The sequence below is a fragment of the Haliaeetus albicilla genome, chromosome 14, assembly GCF_947461875.1.
Source record: "Haliaeetus albicilla chromosome 14, bHalAlb1.1, whole genome shotgun sequence".
NCBI lineage: Eukaryota > Metazoa > Chordata > Aves > Accipitriformes > Accipitridae > Haliaeetus > Haliaeetus albicilla.
In genome coordinates this window covers 17,047,737-17,060,344 of record NC_091496.1, presented here as the reverse complement: position 1 = coordinate 17,060,344, position 12,608 = coordinate 17,047,737, and the positions used below count along the sequence as shown (strand labels likewise).

Below are 12,608 nucleotides of genomic sequence, written 5' to 3'. Positions count from 1 at the left end.
ACTTAGAAAGTTTTACAATACTCTTGCTAGTTGCTCTGTCAAAATACATTTCAAGTTGCCAGGAAAGACAGCCGTTACCCTTCCCATGTACTCTGCTGTGTCTTCATGTGCTGAAAACCAAAGGACCAGGTTTCCTGAATTTTCCTTGAATAGAAAGAGCTTCAATAGCAGCACTGTAGAGAAATCAGAGGAGCCCACTGGACTGATGATTTTTGTTATGGATTCTTCTCTCTCCAGTCTAGCCCTGTGCTAAAATTATGCTATTTGTTTTCACCACCAACTCGACCACAGACAGGACACCGTATGCACAGTCTGTCTGTCTGTGGTGAGGCATGTTTGTGCTGTGCTTTCACATGGAGCATTTCAATGTTGCCTTACCACAGGCTGCTAGATGCAGCTGTGATTCCAACCCAAGGGTTTGCATTTCTCTCTCTGTCTCTGTCAGATTTCCTGGGGCTCTCCCACAGCAGATCAGAGAAGGGGGACCGTTGCCTGCACCCTTGTGTGGTCAGTGACTGGCTGGACTTTGGGGCAGGTTGAACTCTTGGCAGTGCCTGCCTGACCGTCAGCCTTTCCAGCCCATCTCCATGTTCATGCAACGTAGCATCATCTGAACGGGCCTTTTGCACTTCAGGATACGACCCCTTCTAAAAATGCAACTATGCAAGGGCTGGGTAGTCCCATTTGTTCCATTAGTGCCTCTGGTTAGCGGAGGTGCCAGTGCTGTGGGTCTGCCATCACAACCTGCCCAGGCACATCGCCAGCTCCTATCCCACCTCCCCTCACGGACCAGAGCAGCGCCGGTGACTGCGTCAAATTAGGGATGCCAGAAAGGCATATTTAGTTAGAGAAGCATCTGGTAATTCACTAGAAACGTTAATGCACACGAAAAAGCATTGTTTACCACTGCAAACCCTTCTGTGGGTCTGCGTTCTTGCTATGCACTGGCAGTTTCTTCATGAGCCTGGAAAAAAATTTGTGGGGTTATTTTTGGTAATGTCCCATTGTCTTATTATGCCAAGATTTAATGGGATAACAGATGCAGTAATTAAAAATGAAAAAGTGACAGTTATTTTTGACTCAAATAGTTACTAGTAACTGACATGGTAGATGGGTTTTTAAAGCCAAAAATATATGCGATAGCAGCCAGAATAGCTGTTATTTCCCTGCTGCTTATGAAAGGCTTATGAATCATGACCTACACCCAGCCAGTTGTATACCTTTATTTCAGATGCTATTTAAATTACATTTCATTTAGATGAAGAGAAATGAACTAAGGAAATATCTGAGGGTTTCTTCAGGCTTCGTCTGACGTCAGAAATCAGATGACTGTGTATCTTGATTTCCAGAAGAACATATGAGACTAATTAATAAACCAAAACAAAGAGGAGACGTACCCCATGCTGACCTGTAAAAAGACCATGTTGAAAGATTCTGCATATTCAAAGGCAAATGAAATCTGTACCAATATGCCATTTGCTTACTTTGTTTCTAAAGCATGCACTCATTTTGAAGTCTTACTGTTCAAAAAATTGCTTCAGACAAACAAGTTGTGAAGAACAGGTGAATACTAATCAAGAAACACAGAAAATAAGAAATAACGATGCCTAGCACTCCTCATATTAAAAAAAATCACATTCAGGATGGTGTCTTAATACTACTGTACTGGGTCTGTGTGGCAAGGTTTTGGTAGCAGGGGGGCTGCAGGGGTGGCTTCTGTGAGAAGCTGCTAGAAGCTTCCCCCATGTCCGACAGAGCCAATGCCAGCCGGCTCCAAGACGGACCTGCCGCTGGCCGAGCCTATGAATCACGGTGGTAGTGCCTCTGGGACAACAGATTTAAGAAGGGGCAAAAACTGTGGAACAGAAACTGCAGTTGGAGAGGAGTGAGAACATGTGAGAGAAACAGCCCTGCAGACCCGCAGGTCAGTGCAGAAGGAGGGGGAGGAGAGGCTCCAGGCGCCGGAGCAGAGATTCCCCTGCAGCCCGTGGGGAAGACCATGGTGAGGCAGGCTGTCCCCCTGCAGCCCAGGGAGGACCCCACGCTGGAGCAGGGGGATGCCCGAAGGAGGCTGTGACACCATGGGAAGCCCACGCTGGAGCAGGCTCCTGGTAGGACCTGTGGCCCTGTGGAGAGAGGAGCCCACGCTGGAGCAGGTTTGCTGGCAGGACTTGTGACCCTGTGGGGGACCCACGCTGAAGCAGTTCGTGAAGAACTGCAGCCCGTGGGAAGGACCTGCATTGGAGAAGTTCGTGGAGGACTGTCTCCCGTGGGAGGGACCCCACGGTGGAGCAGGGGAGGAGTGAGGAGTCCTCCCCCTGAGGAGGAAGGAGACGCAGAGACGAGGTGTGAGGAACCGACCCCAACCCACATTCCCCATCCCCCTGCACCGCTGGCAGGGGTAGGTAGAGAATTTGAGAGTTAAGTTGTGCCCAGGAAGAAGTGAGGGGTGGGGGGAAGGTGTTTTAAGATTTGGGTTTATTTCTCATTACCCTACTCTGGTCAATTGATAATAAATTGAGTTAATTTTCCCCAAGTTGAGTCTGTTTTGCCCGTGATGGTAATTGGTGAGTCATCTCTCCCTGTCCTTATCTCGACCCATGAGCCTTTTGTTATATTTTGTCTCCCCTGCCCAGCTGAGGAAAGGGAGTGATAGAGCAGCTTTGGTGGGCACCTGGCGTCCAGCCAGGGTCAACCCACCACAACTCCTTAGCCCCGTGACTTATCTCCCATATAGTATATTGGGATCTGATTGCAGTCCTTCATTGGTAAGATTCTTGGAAGTTTTCAGAGATGAGCACATTGTCAGTACTCAACATATAGTAAGTAACAAAATCTTTTGTTTCTTTCACTGCACAGAGCTGCTTTGTCTTTTTCTTTGTGTATGATCTAGCAGAACCTGGAAGTCATTCAGACATTTTGGTAGATTGGGTGCTTGCCAACTGGATATCCTACAGTCTGCTTTGTAAGTGCTTACTCAGATACTTACCTACCCATGATAACAACATCATTGTGTATATGTGCATTTATATACATAAAATATTTTTAATTATGTACCTAAATATGCACACATGTGTAGTTAATTATTTTACAACTTTAAAATGAATTGCAAACTTAAAAGCTATTAAACTTAACACTTTAAACTTAATACTTAAATATGTTAGACTTGAAACACAGTTATTAAAAATTCATATTATGTATAACTGTAGGACCAGGTCTATGCTGTTTAGGTGCCTAAACTTAGATGGAAAATGTCTTCCCTTGGAGGCTATCGAAGACTTAGGTACTTACTTCATAAGGACTGATTCACTTGAGCATCATTCACTAGCATCATGCTAGCAGATGAAATGATCCCAGAGTCATCCCCTGCCTTTGATGCCAACTGGTATGGTTTGGCTCATTGCATTAAATCACCTTTGCCTCCCCCCAAAATGGTAGCTACATGCAGAGTGCCTGTTTGGAGAGGCTGCTGGCCTGGCTGTCTCCTGAGCTGGTGTGTGTGCCAAGGCTGTGCTGGGCACTAGGCTAGCACCTAGCCCTGGGAGCAACCATGCTTCTGCACCTGGGGATGTTCCCTGGCACCATTTGTTTTAGCAATAAAGATGTGACTTGGAGATATGTCCGCACTGCTAAATAAAATAGGGCCAAGAAAAGAGACAAGCACGGAATCCCCACCAGCCCTGTTCCTTAACCAGCTGGCTCACTCCCTGGCTCTGCTTTGGTCCACCCTGCCAGCTCTTTCCTGGACATGGTTGCTGGATAATTCCCTGTAGGAACAGCTTCCTGGTGGCACAGTGAACAAGACTGCAGCAGGTCTGACTCCTGCTACCCTCCTCTCTTCTCCAGTGCTACCTGAGTGGAATTTGCAACCTCAAACACCCTGCATGTCTCATGGCACCCCACAGCATGCAATACATATTGGTGGTGCTGCGTTATAGCAACGCAAGTGTGGCAGGCAGCAGCCCAGCTCTCAAGTTATTTCAGAACCTTTGAACTGAAAAAAACACAAACGCAAAAAAATAAAGATGTTATTAGGTCCACAGGTATATGACACTGGGTCCAGCAGAGACTCTGGGTGATGTGGAGCTGATGTGGCCCTGGAAGGACCTGGCCCCAAGCAAATGAATTGAGACAATCTGCATCACCTGGTTTCAGAGCCAGGAATCAGAGCCGCTTCAGCAACAGAGACATGCCCTCGCAGCTTCTGAAGCTTGAATGGGGTGGGATGAATCCCACCTCATGTGTCTAAATGTTATTGACAGCCCTCTCTCTTCCCAGTCCCAGACCTTTGCCAGCCAGGCTGAACCCACCCAGAAGAATCTGCATGCTGAGACTGACTTGGCACTCACATCATTTTAACTCACCTAAAATTAAGTTAAATTTGTCAGGATCAGCCCCAGTACTGATGAGGTCCAAATGTGGCTGCTAGGTGGTAAAACAGGTAGGCAATGACCAGTAACTTGAACTTTCATCTTAATCCTCTCTTGGAAGAAAGGATAACCTCTACTATATGGTGCTATTCCTGCACCCAGACAAATATGAGGAGTCTTTATCCATCTTGTAGGGTATAACAGCCCTTAAACTTCTCTCTGTTTCCTTAAACCTCCTTAAAAGTTGTGAAAATGTGTGGTGAAAACCACTTCAGAATTTGTAGCTGCAATATCGGAGTTAATTTGTATTCCCATAAGATCAGTACTGAGAATGTACTTGTTTTGCTTGTTAGTATTATGTGGGAGAAACCTGTCTCTTATCCACCCATCATCTCCAGAGCCTTGTATTAACATATATCAGTAGTAACTGTACCAAATTTGTTCTCACTTAAAATGAGAGCAAGTGAATTTAGTTCTGCTTCTTACATACTCCTAAATATAGCCCTAGAAAGAAAAATAATGAAAAAAACCCACAACTATTAAGGCATATCCTATGATTAGACTTCAGGGACATTCCTTAGCTATAAGGACTTGGCCAAGGACTGAATATCTCTGAGCTCATTTGCACTGACTGCACGTAAAGGAATCCTCACTGCAAGCCCTGGGTAACTTATTACTTTTAAAAAAAGGTAATCATGGTATTAATTTATCCCCTTTGTCTATAATGCCAGGTAATGTATTTTGGCAAGCGTCACTTACAGCTAGAATTATTCTCCCCTGGGTAGCTGCAAATGACTCCTCTTCATCCAAATATGTCTTGCCTGCATGCACAGAGAAGCACAGGCTATTTTCCAACTTTAATCAATATTGTGATCAACACTGAATCAAATTAAAGCATATTTTCTTGGCATTTCAGATGATGAATTGATGCTCTTCCCCAACTCTAGCAAGACACAAGGGGGTTGCAGTAGGTAGCTGGGAAGATCGGACCGCGCCACCCCTCCCCAGAGCTGTTGGGGTCACTTCATCACGCACTCGAGCGTGGTGGACGATGCCCATTTTGGCTGGCAGAGGACCAGGTGGTGCAAGTGAAAGTCTTCCTGGCACCATATGGGGAGAGCTGCAGCGCTACAGATTTCTCCTTGGGACTGATGCAGGCAGGCAACAGAAATTTATTGCAGTGCCTTTGCAGCCTCCGCTGGGGGAGGCCTGCTGCAGATGAAGCCCTTGACTCCCCTGGTCATCCTCTGTTCTTGCAGCTCTGCTGGGGCAGAGATGCTGCTTCTGCTCCTGCAGCAGCTGCTTCTCCAGCCCATGCTTCAGCAGGGCCGCTTGACTTCATTTTAAATATTTATTGGACATTTGGTCTAATGCCCATTACTTGGGAAGTGTTTCATATGATGGGTATAAAAGCAAAGGCCAGGATTCTTGCAGGAGGCTGGACTACAAAAAAGCAATCTCTGACTGTTGCTGGGAACACACATCTCCAGCTGTACTTCAGGTATTCCTCTTGGAGTGACATTTCTGCAGTGCTTTTCTTTAAGTGAGGTTTATTCTTCAGTACCTGCAGGGTAGCTCTGCTAATTAGCCTCGAAAAGTAGACCGTAAATGGGAATTTATTCTTCATAAACATTCAAAAATTTTATATCTGGACTGAACGCTTGTGACACAAGAACAAATATTCAACACCTCCTTCAGGACTAATTGGAAAAGCCCAGTTAGAAAGTTTGTGTAGAAATCAATCATTTCCAATTCTACATGAATGCTCACATAAATTCTGTGCTCTACATAATCAGGGGAGTGAGCACATTTGTTACCATTAGTCACACACATGGTGCTCCGCAATGTTATCTAGAGAAGTTGGAATGATTCTTTGTGCCAGAGCAATAGCTTCCAGCTCAAAATGCAGATCACGCACCACGGACCTTATTTATGGCCTTTATCCCTGCTTCCTCGCAAACAGCAGGCTGGATGAACAAAATGTTAAAATGAAGTATCAGGAATCTCTGGAAGGCTTAGGAGAGCAGCTATTGTCTTTTATGTGGAAATCATTTCATGTCTATGTTTCAGCATTTGAATGTTATTTTTTAAAAAGTGCCTGAAGTCCAATTTTCATGTCTAAATGGCTGAAGTATGTTACTATACAGCTATACTAATAGCATGCATGAAACAATACCAAAGTGTGTGCAGCTAAAGGGAGTAGAGAAGCATTGCAGTGTCATACGGTGAAGGACTGTCTAACACCTGACATTTTTATCTCAACTATCTGTCCCACGCTCTACGGCTCACCTTCAACACCCACCTTACAGAGGAAAGAAATATGACTATAAGAATTTAAACAAAACAGCCAAAGCTTGATTTTCTACTGTTTTGTACACCTTGCAATGATTTATGGCACTCTAGAAGGAGAGCAAAGTTCCTCTGAAATGTGACCTGCCTCAAGAAGAAGCAGTTTTCGCCAATTTTGTTTCCCTGGTGTAGAACATACATCACCACACGATCTGCAAGGTGAGCTCTCCAGGCAGACTTGTCCTTTCTTTCTGCTGTTCTGTTTTAAGCCCATTTCAAAGCTTAATTTCCAGCCAGTGCCACTGGAAAGAGTAGAAGGGGAGGTGGCTCGTAGGCACTTCTCCACACTCTGCTTGCTTGGGGCTTGGTAGCAGCTCTGAGTTAAATCAGGGGCAGGACTGGTGGAGAAGGTGGGCATCACGGGGAGCTGAACCACAGCTGTGTGCCACGGACCATCCCCAGCTCCTGATGGGCACACGGTACTTTGCCAGGCATTCAAAGGCACACGTTTCAGCTGTTTGTGCCCTCTGAAAGCACAAATTATAATGATGTTTTTTGAAGATGTCTGTTTCTCTAGACATTGCCTACATAGCTTTTCCTATAATTATAGATTTGTAATTATGTACTTAATGATGACACCCCCTCTGTCTGATGATAACTATATTTTTACATAATAGCACTTAAGCATTACATATTTACTAATCAAAAAGAGATTCGCAGTGCGAGTGAAGAATTACAAATTAATTATACCATACCTTTAATCATACCACAAATAATCTGGATCACTTCCCAAGAAAGCCTATTAGAGCTCTGGTAAGGCAGCTACCCTGGGTGCCTGCGATGGTCCCCATCTCATGCTTACCATGCCAGTGTAAGAAATCCAAAATGTTAAGTTTTCATTACTACTGCCTCTGAAGTAACTGCAGTGCACTTAAAATAGATGTACAATTCATGAAAATGAATCATTAAAAGGGACTGTGTTGAATTGTGCCTGGCAGATGTTGTCACAAACATTGCTGAAATACTTAAATACTTCTAGCAAGCGACGATTGGATGCTTGGCAGCATAATTATCCCATAGCCAGAGAAGTAATGCTTTTCATGCTAATGCAAGAAGGCCTTCATAAGCAACCTTGTGGAGCTCTACTGCACAGTTCTGATGATGCTCCTTCCTCATCTGTCGGATAGCTCTTGGACAAGGCTACAGCATCCTACCCACAGCTGTCCCACACCTCAGCCCTGGAAACATTGGAAGTCGCCGGCTGAAGGCTGCAGAGGTCCCGCGCGGAGGCTGCGTTGCTGGCAGCTGTCGGTGGTCTGGGCTGAGCTGTGCTCCTTCCCCGGGGCTCTGTGTGCAGCCCTCCCCGCTCGCCCGGCTGTGCTGGCGCACGGGGCTCATCTGCCTCGACCTCGCAGGGGTTCGGTAGGGTTAATTTTTAGCCACACAAACCTGAGTGGGGCAGAGAAGGACGAAATCCTGGACAGGAGTCAAGCACTGCGTTGGTTTAAGCTGGCCAATGCCCTGAAAATAAGACTTTGAAGCACATGGGCCATTCCTGCTGAAGAGCTGGGTCGACCCCAAAAGCGCTTTGGGAAGTATTGTATTTGCACGATCTGCAACGGCTGGTTTGCATCGTCTCTTTGGGTGCAGACATTTTTGTTAAGAGGACTTGATCGTAGGCAGGTCTGCAGGGTCTCCAAGACATTGCTGTGAGTTTGATTGAACCCCATCTTGTGTGAGTTCATTTTGGTGTTTAAATATGGCAGGTCCACACCAGACTCTTCCTCATGTCACACACGGTAGATGCCCAGCCATCTTCCTGTGAGCCAGGGAAAGCAGACTGATGGGTAATTCCACTCACATGATACAAAAAGTCTTTTTTTACTTGCCCGTTAATGTTTCCGCAAATAAGACTAGTGTATGTAGGGGTGAATCTTCACTGGCAGGAAAACAGCTAGGTTTGAGGCTCATTTTAACTTCTGGAGGAAAGGGGCCTTATCAGTTTCTTCAGCAATTGAACACAGTTTGCAGTCTCCCAGCTTATCTAGGATTTGAATAAGATCCATGCTAACTGCTGATGACTTCAAAGCACATGGTACCTAAACACACTTTGACAGATGGTTTTTTTTTCTGTGTGTAACTGAACAGACTACATCCTGGCAGAGGAGTTTATCAATTGTTCTAGCCTAGCTAATGAGTTTAGTCTTCTCTCTGTACTCCTGAAATTATACAGAAGCGTCTGCCTGAAGGAGGTATATTGATCAAATCTTGCTTCAGCTCTGAGCACAGAGCAGCTAACTCACTCCAATCTCAAAAGTGGAGGTTTCCTCACCCACCGCAGGGTTTGCCTGGAGGCCGGGCTGTTTGCTGCTCTCAGTTCAGCTGTCAGCACCTGGTGATCTACGGCAGGCTGGTCAGTTAGCTAGAGAAACAGTAAGTGGTTGGGTTACCTGAAACATTTTTCCTTGCATCACCCATGCATGATGGGGAGCAGGCCTCCAAATTGAGCATCTGTGGTACAACAGATATCTTTCATGGCTGAATCTCACTGCGTTCACATAACTTCAAAGATGCAACTACTCTTGTTATGAGATCAATCATTCCTTCTGCCCCTGGGTTAGTAAGCTTTCTGATGACTAGGAACCACTCCTCATGTGGCATTTTCTTTTTCAGCATATTCAGAGTCTGGACAATCTATTTTGCAGTATTTTACGCTAGTAATTTTGTCCTCTTCATTTCTGGTGCACAAATGATAACAGCGTGAGCAGTGAGGGGATTCTGGAGCCACAGCCTTTCTACAGCACATTGTCTCTAATCAGTGCTATCAGTGCTTGACGAACCATTTGCACTTTGTTTTTCCTTCTGATGAAAGGTCTGTTCTGTTTCCTGGGTTATGAATCCCCACAGAGCCTGTCTCAGTAACTCCCTAAAGCTTTCTTCTGTCTCAGAGTTATTGCTGCCATGCTGTTTTTACATAACACCACCCCAAAGCGATTTTTTTTTCGCATGAGCACATAGTGATTCTAGTTCCTCTGAACCTGTGGCCCACCACCTTCCTCCATGGTTTCACCAACATCCACCAGCTTGGCTTCACTTTTGGAAAGCTCTGTGGCACCTGGCCTGGCAGCTTGTGCCCAAATGAGGTGGGGCATTGGGCTCATTGCAGGTGCACATGGCTGATTGCCATGGCTGGTGGTGGGGTATGTCTCCAGGTAAACCCAAGTCCCCTGGGTAAACCCACATCTAATGGGGCAGCCAAGACTTGTCATCAATAAAGCAGCATTTGGTTTCTCTCTTCTTAGGCATGGCATGTCTTGCCTGAAGCCCCTTCTGAAGGTGAGAAGGAGAAACTGTGGCAGCCTGAGAGCATTTTTAGAAGAATAAGAAAACAGGAGACCACAAAATGGCTTTTTCATACTACCGCCAAGCACACATTAACCTCATTTAAAAATGCAAATGCTACCTGTGTTGTGTATGCTAATACGGTTTTGCCTTTTAACTGAGAGCCCTTCTTTCCTGTAAGGCTGGCAGTAGCGATGTCTGTTGAAGGATTGGTTTGTGTCTTGAGCCTAAGAAACCCACCTATTTATATTAAAAGATTGAAAAGTTCCTCTCATTATCGGAGCTCTGTAACTGAGTTCCCCAGAGAAAAAATTAATCAGAGAGCACTTGTATTTCCTGAGCTTAACAAATAATGAAGCTTTCAGGAGACAGCTTTTTTTTTTCAGGAAAGGAGCCATTTTAAAAATAATTTTAGACAAGAAAAAGCATGAAAGTGTTTGAGATTTCAAAGTCACTTCTGAAGGAATAACTAGCTCTTCAGAGTGCTGGAACGCAAGGCAGCACCCCAGGGAATACCCTGGTTTCAGAAAACCCAATGTTGGTTGCTGTTACCAGCATAACAAAGAGCCCTAAAACGTTGTTACTGTGCCCTATGTAAAGGCACATCAAGCTTTGCTCTCCAATTCAGAGTTCTCACCAATCACTACAAATTAATAATACCACAATTTCCTTTCCACATGAGGGTGAATATAAGATTCTTTACAATTTCATAAGAAAAATTACATCCTTGTTTTACAATTGCCCTGTAATTTGCTTCTGATGGTATTCACCAGTACATGAAAGCCCCGGCTCCAAATGCCTGCTCTCTCTTACCAAATACTTGCTGAAGAAGCAACTTCTCCCTAGCGAGAGCCGTAGCACATGTATGGCTCGATCGGTGTTCAGCCGCTAGCACCACGCGGAGCAAACCCCACCACAGGAAGGTGACGGAGACCCATCGGCTGACCTGGTGGAGACCGTGTATAAGCCAAGTCTGTAAACAGTTCAGAGCAGGAACTCTTGTTTCATGGCTTGCATTAAGCCTAGAATATAATAAACACTTAACAAACAGCACTAATCATAGAATCATAGAATTGTTTAGGTTGGAAAAGACCTTTAAGATCATCAAGTCCAACCGTTAACCTAGCACTGCCAAGTCCACCACTAACCCATGTCCCTAAGTGCCACATCTACACGGCTTTTAAATACCTCCAGGAATGGTGACTCCACCACTTCCCTGGGCAGCCTGTTCCGATGCTTGACAACCCTTTCAGTGAAGAAATTGTTCCTAATATCCAATTTAAACCTCCTCTGGTACAATTTGAGGCCATTTCCTCTTGTCCTATCGCTTGTTCCTTGGGAGAAGAGACCAACACCCACCAATGATAACAATGGTACTCCTGCACTAATAACTTTATGCTTCTCTTTACATTGAGTAGCACCATAGACCTTACCCTGGTTTTAAACATGAATCCCAATCATTACAACACACAGAGAGGAATTATATCCTCCTACATAGTCTATGCTGCAAACAGAGTGAATGCCTGAGGTGCCTCAGTAACGGCATTGTGCAATGCACAAATGCCTTTAATCATCTCTGCGCTACTCCCACAGTGTCTTGTTCAGACGACTTAAAATAACTTCCCCAAATTATGAATCTTTGCATAAGAAATGATGTGTGTTTCAAAACACAATGAGGCACATTCTGCACAAACGTTTATTGGGAAGCAGGGGTGGGACGCGGGCACGAGCCTCCACGTGAGAGGCAATTCAGCAGAGAACTCACATTGTCTTTAAACACTGCAATTAAACTAAAACATTGTCCTTGTAAATAAAAAAGATTTGCTGTGTGGCCACTGCCATGGGAAGCTTTTGATGAAATATTTAGGAAAGCGCTTTCTGAATGTGGCTGTTTTTCAGAAGGCATATTAAAGTTTTATAGGGGCACTAATTTAATCACAGATGATGAATGATTTTATTTTTATGTTGGGCTTTAACAAGGCTGGATGAATGCGGGGTAGCTCAGCGAGTCTGTGTGTGCCGAGGGCCGCCTGAGTCATGGCTTTTGGAGAGCTGTTTCCCTCCAGCTGAGTACATCATGTCACCCTTAACGGGGGTCTGAGCCCTCCTGCCTGCTTCGCAGCTGAAATCGAACACAGGGAAACCTGCCAGATACGAGAGGACTTCACAACTGGCAGCACAGCCTTTAGTTAAACCTTCATTAACCATCTCTACCCTGCCCCTGGCCTAATCTCTCCAGACACAGACAAATCATGTTGAGGGAAAAAAAAGGAAGCAGGGAGTGTGTTTCTGCAAGGCACCAGTTGTCACTTTTATATTGCCAGGTTGTCTTCACACCCACCAAACCACCTCATCCATGGTGGGAACTGCTGTGGTGGGAGTTTGGAGGGACAGTCTGAGGTGCAGGAGTAGCACAGCCGATGCCGATGCTGAAGCTGCACGCTGCTCCATCGCTGTGCTGCAAGAGATCTGCTTCTCCAGCCTGGTCTAAAAGTTCAGGAAAGTAGAAAAAAATTGTCTTTTTAAATTGCAAGACAGACGGAGTGATGTGGGGTGATGTGCGTAATGAGCCATTTAGAAGACGGTACAGTGGACCCAATTTCTTCT

The 12,608-nt window shown here is 45.2% G+C and overlaps 1 long non-coding RNA gene across 1 annotated transcript; it reads left to right on the top strand.

Annotated features, from left to right (window-relative positions):
• Nucleotides 1-1,928: 1,928 nt before the first annotated feature.
• On the top strand, nt 1,929-10,848 carry LOC138688962 (uncharacterized). Its single transcript, XR_011327755.1, has 3 exons — nt 1,929-4,441; nt 5,287-6,878; nt 9,962-10,848. It is a non-coding gene; the product is annotated as an uncharacterized lncRNA (long non-coding RNA).
• The last annotated feature ends 1,760 nt before the right edge of the window (nt 10,849-12,608 follow it).